The sequence below is a fragment of the Manis javanica genome, chromosome 11, assembly GCF_040802235.1.
Source record: "Manis javanica isolate MJ-LG chromosome 11, MJ_LKY, whole genome shotgun sequence".
In the NCBI taxonomy this organism is placed as follows: Eukaryota; Metazoa; Chordata; class Mammalia; order Pholidota; family Manidae; genus Manis; species Manis javanica.
In genome coordinates, this window is record NC_133166.1 from 71668923 (window position 1) to 71678589 (window position 9667).

At 49.9% G+C, this 9667-nt stretch overlaps 1 protein-coding gene across 3 annotated transcripts in view; it reads right to left on the reverse strand.

Moving 5' to 3' along the window:
- Positions 1-9667, reverse strand: part of EPHX1 (epoxide hydrolase 1) — a 31601-nt gene that overhangs the window by 20588 nt on the left and 1346 nt on the right. Inside the window, exon 1 of one of the 3 annotated variants that reach the window (XM_037008872.2) lies at positions 6363-6513. The exons of 1 other annotated variant lie outside the window; for it this stretch is intronic. The gene's annotated coding sequence lies outside the window, so the exon portion shown is untranslated. Of the gene's footprint in view, positions 1-6350; positions 6514-9667 lie in introns of those variants that run through there. One more of the 3 variants, XM_073216647.1, reaches the window with a different exon arrangement.

The following is a 9667-nucleotide window of genomic DNA, read 5'->3' on the forward strand; positions in this document are numbered from 1 at the left end:
AACATAATCATAACTCATTGAGAAAGTCAGGGGGAAAAGAAAATAGTCCCCCAGGGACAAACTCTCAACAACAAATGCTCAGTCTTCAGGAACATCCAGGCTACATTAATGTTCCACCTCGGAAACACTTATCTGATAACTAAACGTTTTCCTCCTGCTCCAGTCACATAGCAGGTATGTTCTTAAGGAGGAATGCACAGTGTAGTAGGAGCCCCTCCAACAGGTGTTGTCAAGGATGGACCCATCCCTCTTAAGCACAGAAAAGGGGGTTCTCCCAATTTGGCTCTGGGTATTCAGACAGCTTCTTTAGATAAAAAACTGGATGAAAAGTGATTTTTAGTATCTGTCAAAATGTAAAATGCAGGGTCTTCAACTTGCAACTTTAGTTCTAGGAATTTATCTCCCCTAAATACTGATTCTACATTTATGTGAAATGTCACGTATACAAGGAAAAGGAAAAGGAAGTATACAAGAATATCCACTGCCTTTTTTTTTTTTTGGTAAAAGCAGAAGATTGGAAACAACCTGAATTTTCATCAGTTGGGGACAGGTGAAAGAAACTGACACATGCAAAGAATGAATATTATGCAGAAGGTAAAAAAGAGAGAAATCTACCAGCTGATAGGAAAAGGTCTCCATGATATGTAGATAAGTGAAAAAAGTAGGGTGCAGGAAAGCGTGGATAATTAACGGGTGCCCTTTGTGCAGACCAAAGGATGCACACATCCATGCTGGGAACCCAGACATGGGGACCGTGGCCACTTACAAGAGGGAGGGAACTCTCACTAAACAGGATTTCGTACCTTGAAAAAAATCTTTTTTTTCCTACACAAATGTACTATCAACTCAAAAACAGATCCCTTTTTAAAAATATGAAAATCTCTAAGGGTGACACAGCCTTCCCAGAGATCCCACTTCAGCAGTAAGTCAGATGCCCTCACAAACAGCAGAGCTGCACAAAACACGCTCAAGCAGCTGCGGCTGGGACATCTGCTGTGTGAATTTCTAGTGGCCAAGAAGCCCCTGGGACAAAGGGTCATCTGCACCCAGGGCCATCTGAGGAGCAGGGTCCTGATGAAAATGTGCAACTGGGCAAACAAAGCAGGCCGGGCTGTCAGAGGACAGTGGTTGCCAGAGAACCTGTGCCCAAATCAAGCTGGGCCATCATTTCTGTAAATGTGGCTCCTACTGGCACCCTGCCCGGATGACAGCCACATGTGTGTCTCTAACCTAGGCCTCCTCTGAGCTCCAGACCCATGCATGCACCTGCCAACTCAGCTGTTACTAAATGTCCCAGAGCCTCTGGTCACCTGAAACCCAGGGTGGTCTTGCCCCCTAACTCTGTCTTCTTCTGGGGTTCCCTCTCAACTGTAACTGGCACTACCCACTTTTCAAATGCCAAGCCACAAACCCAAGCCATGTCCTTGAAACCCTCTTTCATTCCACCCACATCCAGTTAAGGGGAAATAATGGCACTGCACACGCTTCTGATGCCAGGCCAGAGGGCAGGCTGGGGCCCCGTGTGCCTCCTGAGGCCAGGCCCTCCCCGTCCTGCCCAGGCCTGCTGCTCTTCCCTAGAGGAAGACAAAGAGAACACCCAGCAGAGAGGGCACATAGCAGGCTTCTCCTCCAGTGCAGGGTCAGCCTGCCAGGCGCTCCTGCTGCCGACCTCCTACCATGGCACCTGAGCCCTCAGGCTCCCAACAGCGGGAGCACCCCAACTGCAAGCCCAGCCCTGCCCAGGCTGCCTTCCCACCCTCCCAGACAGCCTTCCTCCCTGAACCTTGGCCCCTGACTCCAGATGGGCGAGGCCCAGTGCAGGAGGAAGTAGAGCAAGCCAGGACACAGGCCTGGTCTACTTCCTGCTAGACCTGGAGCCAAACCCTGGGAAAGCAGCCTAGGATTGGCACCCAAGACAAAGGAAAAAATGTGGTTTGTAGACAAAAACAAAGCAGTGTTAAAGCAAAGTACAAACTGCATATTTTCAGCGGGTGGCGTTCTTGTGGGGACCTGTCTTGGTGCCTGAGGAAGGGACATCACCATTTTCCTGGAGGGACGTCCCCAGCCCCTGACTCTCTATGAGCCTGGAGAGATAGATGGAAAGAACATACTTTGTGGTGCGGATCTGACAAAAAATGCAGGAGCTGCTGGGTCACAGCTCTGCCACCTGCTCGCCAGGGAACGCATGTCTCCAGGCCTCACTGTGTTGGGAGGATTCTATGAGTTAGCTTGGGGGAAGTGGCCAGCATCTGATTGCTTTCACAGGCATTCACTGTCTTTAGAGCTGAAGAACACTAAAGGTGGAGGAGAGGGACCCTGTGAGAGGCTGGGGTACCTTTCTGATAAGGTGCCATCAGAACCAAGATGGGAAGTTTGTGATGATCTCTGTCAGAGAGAACAGCAGAGGGTTCCATGGGGACATGACATCTGGAGGCCAGTCTGGCTGCAAGGCAGGTGTGGGGACAGAAGGCCTGGGATACGGAGAGGACTCTCAGCTCGCCCTATCGGCACCTGCCTGGAGGGTCTGGATGGGTGAAGAGAGGATGGTGACGGGATGACGGCTACACAACCTTCCCCACAGGCCTAAGTGACAGCATGGAGGAGCTTCCCACCGTAGGATTCATGAGCACAGGCTCAGGCAGGCCCCTCTGAAGTCCTGTTCCATCTGCTGATCTGCCAGTTAAAATGAGAGCTGTCAAGTTTTCCTTGATTCTAAATTACCAGAGTGGAACACAGTCCACTGTCTATGAGGAAAAGTCATTGTCTTCCGTGGATTCCAATACTGGGTATTCTCTACTTGAGTAGAGGAGTACAATTTCAGGGGACAATAGGAGTGGGCTCTATGACTCACTGTTTGATTTCCTTTCCACCACTGACGGCACTCTGCCCTGCCCTGCCCTCCCCAAGTCTGCCTTTCCTCAGCAGCACGCTCCTGGGTCTGGAAGCTTCAGCTGTGGTAAGGGGACAGCACTGTTAGCTGGGCCTTGGCTGAAGAACTTAAGCCGGCTTCCCTGTCTGGCCTGTGGTGAAAGGGCCATGGGCTTCATGGCCCTAAGAACTAGAGTTCGAGTGTGGGGGAATGTTTTGGGTTGTTGATTTTGGTGGGGTTAGTCTCCGTGCAGGATTGTCTAGATTGCAAAAAGGAATAAAAAGTCTAAAAAAGGTTAAAATATTTCTGGAATTTCAATTCAAGGTCCTGCGAGCAATTCTGAAATTAAGATATTCTACCTTGATGGGTATCCCTATGATTTGGAGAACAGCCCTGCCCCTGTGGGAAGTGAGTGCCTGGTGCCTTTCCCCCTGGGCAGCTGGGCCTGCTCGCTCCTGCCTCCTCACAAGGTAAGGAAGGGTAGGCAAGGCACAAAAGCTGGAAAGCTGGAAAGTACATGCATTTGCCCCAAAGAATTGATTAGAGCTGGAATTCCCTGAGCTACCTATCACACAGGCTAAGCACGAGGCTCAGCATGGAACCAAAATGTTTCTCTTACTTCCAAAAGGCTGGAAGAGGAGCATGCTGGAGTCACTAAGCAGTGTGGCAAGGCCACACACTGCACAGGGGAGCCAGAAGCAGGCTGAGCTGTGGGGCACCTGAGCTTGTGGGTCCCAGGAAAGGGTGGTGGCCCGAGGGGTCCTGCGTGGCTCTCTGACTTCACTGGGGCTTGTGGACCTCCTGCTCCAGGTGGTGGGCCTCCCACAGACTCCGAAGCCAGCTGCGGGCCCATGGCGGGCACGGTCCTTCTAAGGCATCATGTGTCTGAATGCCACAGCATCCCATGAGGAGCCCAGGGAAGGCCTGGACCTGACACAGATATGGGCAGACCCTTTAAACACATCATCCCCTGTACTACAGTAACCCTGGGGAAGTGAGGGGAGCATTTTCTGTTTTAAAGAGATTCAAAAACGAACCTCAGAGAGACTAAATAGTTGGCTCAAGTTAACCCAGCTAAGTGCCAAGAAGAATCTGAATCCAGTCAGACTGTTTATCAATGCTCCCAACGCTAAAGGCAGCAAAAGCTTTTGTTCCTGACCTGGGACAAGGCCTGTGGTCCCCTATGTGGGTCAGCTAGAGAATTTGACCTCAGAGAGAAGAGTATTTTTTCCCTCACACAAGCACTTTCATTAATCTTTGGAGAGCCTAATGGGTGTGGCTTTGCTGCAGCTGTGCTGGGCACTAAATCGGCCCCTGATGAGATCAGCACCCACCCACCAGGCAACCCAAAGGAAGAGACAGGCCATGGGGGTCCACTGGGCATGGGGGCTCCCTCCAGGTGTGAGCCCACTGAGGACCTAGCTGTAGGCTAGACTTCTGAGGGTGAAAACAAACACTCTGGTGAGGGGATGAACTATAGCCTCTCAGGAAAGCAAATAAACCTTGGTGGTAGAAAAGGCCACTTCAGTTTGAACCTGAGCTGTTTGCATAATTATGTTTAGTTATATAACCAAGGATAGGATTGCATAGTTCTCTCCTGGGAGAGGGGACCTCTTCCTGGAGCACCCTCCTCTCCTCCCTTCTCAGGGAAGAGGGGCTGGAGCCCTGGTGAAGCTTTGGTTCTCTTTTGGGGGAACTGTAGGGGCACCCTCCCTGCTTATGCTTCCCCTTTGACCCACAAAGTCCCCTGGAGCCTCTACTCTGGATCCCCCAGGCCTAGGCCAAGACTGCCCACAGGCGGCCCAAATGATCCCAGAGGCCAGTTGGGCTAGGCAGTGACCCTTCTGCCTCAATGCTGGGCTCCTGCCCTGTGGGGGCTGCCCTGAGCCCTGGACGGAGGCCTCCACTCTCCTGGAAGCTGCCCTCAGTGGCCTGGCATGGGCTGTGGGTCCCATCAAAACCACCTGCCCCCACTACATTTCTTTTCCTGCAGATCGCTTTGGATTTCATAATCACAGAGTCGTCACTTAGTAGGGCTGCACAGATTCCTGCAGATTGGATAGTCCAACCTCCGAATTTTATGTATGAGGTCCAGGGAGGGGGCATGTTAGCGGCAGAGCTAGGACACGAGCTAGGACAGTGTAACTCTTTCCTATGCCAACTCTCTCCACATCACCTCTCAAAGCAACAAATCACCAATGATGGAATCCAGGTCCCTATCAGGGCTGGGTTTTGAGCATGAATCCTACAGGCCCCGTAAGTCACCACATGCCTGCTCCATTTGTGCCCACCCTGGCCCTGAGTGGGTATGCTCCGAGCTATTTCTTTAGCAGTGGCAACCAGCTCAGAATTATCTTCCATTATTCTGTAAGCCCAGCTGTGTTCTGGGTCTCTGAGTGCCTTGGCTCAAGAATGGAGAGGAACCTGGGAAGCCCTGGCCTTCACATGTCTGGGCCAGGCCAGGATGTTAGGAGGAAGAGTCAAGGGACCAGCTGGGTAGTCAGGGAGCCAGGGGCATGTTGGGCTCAGGTCGGTGGGAGGGGCACGGGCCCCTGTGAGCTCCAGCTGGTGTGGGTTTAGACAGCCATATGAACCAGGGTGCCAAAGAAGGAGTAGGGGAGACATTCAATTTCCCCCATGGGTTGGAGGGCCCTTCTCCTAAAGGTCTCTCTGCCCAAGGTCACTCAGTCTTTGCCCACAGCCTCACCACCCCGTGAGTCCACCAGCCAGTGTGTAATGCACAGCTAGGAAGCAGGTGGGATCACACACGGAGCTTGTGGGTTGGAGCAGACAGTGTTAAGGTTCACCCAGCTGCCTTGCCCAGCAGCTTCCTTTCCTGGAACTAGGGGTGAGTGGAGGCAGCACAGGGTTCAGTGTCCTCCCTGTCCCTCTACAGTGATTTACTTTTTTCCATGGCACACGTCATCTCTAACATACTTCATACTGCAGAAACTTGTTTTGTTTATTGTCCATCTTTTCCCCAACAAAACTCCCAACCCCATGAGGGCATGTCCCGCTGAGCCCACAAGCCTGGGGGAGAGGACAGTCCCTAAGCACTGCCCACACTTCCTCAGGGACACCCAGAGGAGTCATCACACAGCGTGCAAATCTGGGAAAGAAAAACTTTGCTCAACACTCCCAGAGCTTTTTTCTAAGTCCGACCCAGTGGGGCTAGTGACAGCCCCAAGCCCTGACTCCCTAAAGGGAACGACCATCACACCAGAAAACAATGTTATATTCTGGAGCAGGCTGGCTTCCTTATTTACGTTCAATTGTGCTCAATTCCGAGGCGGCTGCAGAGGGGCATGGAGGCAGGAACACTGTCCAGCGTCCTCGGCTATCTCCTGAAACCGCCCACCAGTACAAGCCACGGCTGCAATGGAAGCCGAGGTGCCCAGGGTATGGCAGCCTTCCCCCCACCTCCGCCCCCCGCGAGCGCCCCCCACCACCCCTGCCAATTCCCGCGCGCCCCGGCGCTTACGACTGTCCGTACCCGGCTGCCGCTCGGCTCGACTCCCGCTGCGGGCCTCGTTACCCCTGGGTGCTGGCTCCACGCGCAGACCCCGCCCAGCCCCGCCCACGCGGCCCGAGGGCAGAAACAAAGCCGAACGTATCTTAATAGCAGAGCTCGGCTGAGTCGGGAACGGGACCTGAAGCGGAAGCTCTTCCCCTGCTTCTCCGCCTCCACTTCTGGCTCTCGCACAGGCCCGAGACCCCAGCAAACGCGTCCTCCTCGGAGTCCTGCGAGCGCTGGGGTCGCGCCAGCCGAGCCTCCGCAGCTCTCCCCGCGGCCGCCGCGCTTTCTCCAGGCGGGCTCCGGGGATGCGAAGGCGCCCGGCGCTGAACTCTCGTAACCCTACCCCGCCCACTGCCATCACTCCCCCGCCTCCTCACACCCCCAACCCCTCTCCAGTGTGCTCAGAGGTGCAGCTCTTCCCACAACCGATTCTAGCCTCTCAAGCCAGACACAGTCAGGCCATACATCAAAATAAGGCTCACCCCCTCGGCCCGGACCTGGCTGCTCACCCTAGCCCAAGAACTCTCCATTTCAACGGAGACCTCTTCAGGCCAGCAAACCCACTCCGCTCACTCCCCCATCCGAGTCTGTGCTCACGCTGAACAGGACACCGTCCCCCGCCCGCCGGTCCTAGTTCTACACCCTCCAGAAAAAGCCGCCCCTCACCGCACAGCCTCTGGCATTTCTGTACTCCCTCAAAACTTGCATTTCCCCCAAATCTCAAACAGAAGCTCTGTCTCTAGCCATTTCACCAAGGGGTTCAAATTTGTTATCCTTCATACAGCAGTAGTGGTGAACATAAATGGTAGTGTTATCACCACCAATCCGCGAATACACTAAAAATTACAGAGGTGTGCGCTTTAAAAGGGCAAACTTTATGTAAATGTATTTGTGAAGCTGTTACTTTTATAGATAACTGCAGTGAGATTGTAACCTCCTCACTCGCGGTTGGATTGCCCATCAAGCATTAGATTATGAAATCTGATAGTGCAGGATGTTTCAAAGTACAATGTACCCCTATGCAGTCAATAAGAAAGTCAGAGTCCAACTCAGCAGGGCAAAATGTAGGTAGTATCAACTGCTTTTAGTCCAAAGCCAATTAAAGTTTTGTGGAGCAAAATAATGGGTTTAATGTGATCTCTAGAATAAAGAATATATTTAAAAAAAAATCGGAACATACGTTGTTCTACAAACTTCTGGGGAGCTTCCAGGTACATCAGATGGAATGAAAACCATGGTGGAGGGCAATTTTAGATAAAAATTATAGACCAATTCCTAATTCACCAGAAACTGCCAAATTCTTATTTTTATACCAAAAATGTACAATGTGAAGCTAATTATAGGGAAATAGCAGACAAACCCCAAATTAAATATTACACACAACAGCAGGCCTGTAATCCTCAAACATTTCTAATATCACAAAAATGATGTCCTGAAAGACAGAGAAACTTCCTGATTAAAGGGGATGAAAGGGTCATGAGAATGTGGACCCTGGACCAGAAAGTGTCTATAAAGAAATAATAGGATTACATTAATGTTAAATATCTTATTTTCGAGAACTGATTTTTTTCTAAGTGAGTATCCTTGATCTTAGAAAACACACTTTAGTATATACATGGGAGGTATTATAAGGCAATGCAGCAAAATGTTAATGAGTACTGGGTAGAGTATAGTTCTTTGTACTATTTTACAACTAAGTTTGAAATTATTTTGAAATAAAAAGTTCAAAGAGCTATGGTTCAAACATACATTTATCTTAGCTCACTGAAAACATCATGAAAATAACTAGAGATGAAAAAATGCTACCCATTCCACAAGAACAGTGACTGGGAAAAAGAATAGTAGAAATGTCGGCAATTTTTTTTTTCTAGATGGAAGGTTGGGTGATTAAGCAGAACAGATAAAGCTAAGACCCTTTTACAATCAGAAGCAAGCTGGGTGAGTACACTATAGCCAATGGGCCACTTCACCCATAACCTGTTTTTTTATAAAGTTTTCTTGGAACAAAGTCACTTTGTCTATGGCTGCTGAAAGCCTAAAATATTACTTGGCCCTTTACAGAGTTTGTCAACCCCTGCTTTAGAAGCCAGCAGTCTTAGGAGCTACAGGTTATCAGGAATCTCTGAAGGAAGGGATATGGGTGGATGTACAAAGTATAATCTTCCCTACACCCTAAATGTGCCTGTATGTTCATGATGATACTATGCCAAGAATGCAAGGGCAGACTCAATAATGGGGTGTTACTGCTTGCTGAGTGAGTATAGAGTGATGGCTGCACAATATGAATGTATTTGATAGCACTTATATACACACTTAAAAATGGTTGAGATGGTAAATCTTATGTTACATGTATTTTTATCACATTAAAAAAAAGTAATAAAGGTAAAAAAAAAACCCAGGAGGATTCAAGTCTGTATTAGAAGTTACAGTCCCTGTCCCCTGCTCTCACTTCCCACCAGTGACTAGCTCTCCCTCATCCTAACAGACCAGGAGTGTATTTTCTGTACACTTAACTGAGGCCTCCAACTCGTGGGCACCAGGCACAAGGAGGACAGGGATGAGGTGCCTGGCTGAAGGCAGTAAAACCAAGCGAAGTCTTCACTGAGTTGCTCTGCAACCCCTTCCCACTCTCCACTCACAAAACACTGCCTCCAGGTAATAACACCCCCCAGCGGGCTGTCTGAAATAAATGTGCAGCCCTGAGAAAAGGGCCACATATAATGCCGTTTAGGGGAACAGGTGGGCAGGCCCCCATCTAACTATCTTCTATCAAGTCAACAAGGCTGTGGCCCCCCAGACAATCAGAACTTGCAACTAGTGTTTTAGTGTCTCACTCCTAAAGAGTAAAGATCACATACTTGGGGAAGACTCAGACATGAAAGGCATAGAGAGGTATGCTCACAGGCAACTACATGGTCAGAGACAAGATGTGAACTGCATCTATGACACAGGAACTGGAGGCAACTTAAAAAGTCAGAGAATTAGAAAACCCTTAAAAAAACAATCGGAACAGAAAGGTCAGAAGAGACTTGAGGAATACTCCCAGCAAAACAGAACATGAATCAGAGACAGTGAAGGGGAAAAAAGGGAAAAATCAGATCAATCTAGGAAGTCACCCAACTAACATGAGTCCCCTGAGAAAAGAGAAGAGAGAGGGAAGGATATTATTAAAGCGGTAATCCAAGAATATTTCCCAAACCAAAGGACAGGAGTCTCAGAATGAAAAGACACAATAAAACACCAAGACCACACCAACGCAAGTCACTGTGAAATCTCAGAAC